Here is a 4163-nt window from a genome sequence, read left to right as displayed (position 1 = left end):
AAATGTCAAAACCCATCAGTATGCTGTATCCAGGAAACATATCTCACATGCAAGGACACACATAGGCTCCAAATAATGGGATGGAGGAAGATTTATGAAGCAAATGGAGAGCAACAACAAGCAGGAGTTGCAATCCTAGTCTCTGCTAAAATAGACTTTAAACGAACAAAGATCAAAAGAGACAAAGAAAGGCACTGCATAATGGTAAAAGGATCAATGCAACAAGAAGAGCTAATGATCCTAAATATATATACACCCAATACATGAGCATCCAGATACATAAAGAAGTTCTTAATGACCTACAATGATATATGTAATATATTCAATATATCTGTCTGAGATAAACATGGTATATCTCATATCTATCATATATATTACTACTAGGTCATATATAGACATATATATGACTACTCTAGGTCATATATATATATATGACTACTCTAGGTCATATATATATATGTCATATATGCACTCTAGGTCATATATATATAGTAGTAAAATATATCATATATATTTGATAGATATGAGCTGTATACATATATATACTATATATATGTATATGCTATATATATAGTATATATACTATATACTATATATATGTATATATTATATATATTTATAGTATATATATATACTATAAAAAAGAGGTAAAAGCAGCTTCTAGACACTGATTTTCTTTAAAGTTTTCTGTGTGGCAGTCATCTGAAATGCTGTAGAAAAGTGTCTTGTTTGGCGTTCTTGTCTCGCTTCTGCTGGCTGGTTCTGATTTACGTGATCAGGAATGGTGCTGGCAGAACAACTCAGTGGCTGACACTTCTACCTGAGTGTCTCTCTGTTTCTGTCCCCTGCTTGTTCTTCTGTCTGATCAGGCTAGAGACAAGAAGAAAAAGATATATAGTAAAAAACAATCCATAGTATATATATATTTCTATAGTACTTCCTTTTTTTCTCTCTCCTACCTTTCCTCTGCAAGGTATTGTTACTATTGGTTACTGATTATTGCTGCAATAATCCTCTTGTTTCTATCATCACAAGGAACAAAAAACCCAGAACAAACAGAAAACCCCTCTGAAAAGAAGGGGGGGGGAGCTTGGTTTTGTTTTTAAACAGAACTGAAGAAACATTGAAAAATCAGGAGATGATGTCCAACCTTTTTGCAAGTCAAAGCCCTTCGTTATTTCTGCCTCTGTAGTTTTTGTTTTGAATTCCTTTTCTTTTCTTTTGGGTGCTGATACTTCTCTCTAGTTTTATGTTGTTAGTATTTTATTATGTTTTGTGGGGGTTTTTTTTAGTTTGTTTAACCTTGTGTCACTACCTCAGTTTGTCCCCAGGTCCCTTACATACAAGCAATACCCCTTCAGTGGAAGGAAGAATTGGCAGGTGACTGCCATGCTTCACAACCCACCCAACAGTCCTTGCCTTGCCCAGTGGTTCATGTTGGAGACATCAGTATAATGGACAAGGAGGCCAAATACCCTTTCCATTTCAGTGGACCTAAGATGTTCTCCTTCTCATTCATGAAGACTGGGAGATGCCGGTCTTTGGACTGCATTATGGAGTTTGACCTAGTAGTAATGGTCCTCACTTTGCTGACCTTGGCTCTCCTGCCATGCTCCAGACACTCCTGCAGCTCCAGCTTACATTCACAGTGAATGCCAATAGCCTGCTCCTACTGAGAAGGTTACCACAGATGTAGCAGTTCTGGTGTGTAGCTGACACTTGTCTGACATCAATTATCATAGGATTAGAATAAAATATTGTGAGATGTCCCTCTTGTGACTAATGTCCATGGCCACCACACTCTCAAAGAGCCAGAAGAAGAGTGATCATCTCCCTCCCTTGGGCCGTGTGTGATACAGGAGGTGGTAGAACTCAATGAACTGCTGGCCAGTGCCCCTGTAGAGTCCTTCATGGACAGGGTTGACAATGAAGAGGTCATTGCAGAGAATGGGCCCCACTCCTGGTTATGCTTCTGCATGATGGTTCCGGCATCTCCGATGTGCATGACCCTCACCTGGTGTCATAGCATGCCCGCTGCGATGGTGTCCTCACACATCTCCAAGACAAGTAGTGGTCCACCGAAATGTCCAAGCTCTTCAGCACCAAAAGCCTCGTATCAATTCCATCAAAGAGAGATGGCACCTGGATAGGCAACTTCCTCTTCTCAGCTGGGAGAGGCACATAGACCTCCAGAGGGTCAGATTCCTGGTTATGGTTATTGGGAAGAACATCTGAAGCTGAGAGGGCCAGTCATCCCGCTGCTGCAGCAGTCTACATGTGCCCTTGTGCTCACACATGTAGTAGTTCCAGGGGTCTTCCTTAATGGTCATCTGAGCAACCCCTGGCTCCACCAAGAGGTCTACACCCTCCACGCAAAAGCACCTGCAGCAGTTGTTCTAGCACATGAGCACTTTGCACTCCCAGCAGCAGATGGTGCAGCGGGACTGATAGCCAGTGTCGTCATACTGGCATGCACACTCCAGGAAGCAGTTCTTGCAATGTTGTCATATTCCTAGCATGAACAAGGGCTATTCCAGAGTGACATCGAGGATCCCGCAAGAGACACAAAGGTCTTCGATGTTCTGGCACTTCTGTCTCACCTTGTACACCAGCTACTCTTGTGTGTTCATCAACAATCTCCTTGATGTTGGGCTTCTTAGCTGTGCTCTTTTGGGGCTTTTTGGCTGGTGGGGGTGGTGCATAAGCAGCTGCCTCAGGTTCAGCCCGCATGAGTGTGTAAACTTCTTTGTTGGGATTCTTCTCCTCCTCTTGTGGCTCCAGGCTCTTGGGGCCACAGGGCTGGAATTCCCCAAAATCTGTCCGATTATCTGCTTGCTCTGCACCTCTGTGACCTTGGCAGTGTCACTCTCATCGCTGTCTTGCCTCTCTGGGAACAGCTGCCCTGTACACTGCTGGCCACCGGTAGGACTTTGTAGATGGCTTTGTGATTCCTGGGCTGCTTGTTGTGTTATAGGTGTCCTGTAACACTGCAAAAGGAGCACAGTGGCACCAGCTTCTCTACACACAGCACTGAGAACTTGCTTCTCCAAACCACATGACATAGTGGGTGCCTTCAGCTGCTCAACTCCAAACTATCATCCACCAAGACATGATGTGGCCACCAGAAGAAGCCCCATAGTTTTCCTCCCACCAGCTCCCCAATGCCAAAGCCCCAGCTGTTCTTATACTCTGGTTCACCGTCACCTGCTTTGGTATACTTGTTCCCAGCATCAGTTCCCACAGGCTCAGGCGTGGTATCCACAGTAGGGGATGTGGGGTTGCTGGGCTGCCGCACAGTAGCAAGGCTGGCCTCCTCCACCTTTGCAGACTCCTCTGATCACTAGTTTTCTTCCATAGCATTCATTGCTGCAGTGACCTTGGCCTTTCTTCTCAGCCCATGAGGTGAAACGTAGCATTCTGATGTCCAGCTCAGCATTGTCAGCATTTTTTACTTGGAATTCCACATCCAAACTTGAGAGTTGCCAAGTCCTCTCAGTTTTATCCTTAAGAGATGAGATGCCTTTTTTCTTTTCAGCTGATACTACTCTCATTTAAGCCTTTATTTCTTCTTGTCTAACTCATTTCAGAAGCTTCCTAGTGGATCTCCTCTCTTGCTCCTACCTTTTCCCTTATTAATCCAGAGGAATCTTCCCAAATCATTGCTCTGGTTATGACTCTCTGCTGATCCAGATACTGGGATGAAGTAAAAATTCCTTGGCATGGCTCTCAAGGCTTTTCAAAACCTCCTCATCCAACTTTTCAGACGTGGCTAAAAAATATGAGATAATGAATATGTAAATTTGCTTGGCTGTGGTTAACTATGTATATGACCACTGTATGTAGCTTTCCAAACATCATTTGTACAGCTTCAATATATACAATTAAACAAAGCAAAACAGCCTTATCTTAAAGAATCTTCACCCTACAGCTTCCACATACCTAGCTCTGCTCAGGACTTCTGATTCTAGATTATTCTTTCCTCTGGGCCCATGGTCATTTAGCTTCTGCCCTGAATGCATTTTTCACCTTCACTTGATGCTTCAAGACCTTACTTAAATGTCACTGACTTCCATGAGGAAAGTCTTGGAACTTATCATAGACTCAGTACAGTTCATCGCAAAGCTTTACAAAACTTACTAAGCACCTAGTTATTCTGCAAGGCA

At 43.1% G+C, this 4163-nt stretch overlaps 1 pseudogene; it reads right to left on the bottom strand.

The window, feature by feature from the left end:
• Positions 1–1394: 1394 nt before the first annotated feature.
• On the bottom strand, positions 1395–3382 carry LOC100403247 (DNA (cytosine-5)-methyltransferase 3A pseudogene; annotated as a pseudogene).
• Between the last annotated feature and the right edge of the window lie 781 nt (positions 3383–4163).

The sequence above is a fragment of the Callithrix jacchus genome, chromosome 14, assembly GCF_049354715.1.
Source record: "Callithrix jacchus isolate 240 chromosome 14, calJac240_pri, whole genome shotgun sequence".
Classification (NCBI taxonomy): domain Eukaryota; kingdom Metazoa; phylum Chordata; class Mammalia; order Primates; family Cebidae; genus Callithrix; species Callithrix jacchus.
Note: the sequence above shows the minus strand (reverse complement) of the source record. Positions and strands in the feature narration are given on the sequence as shown.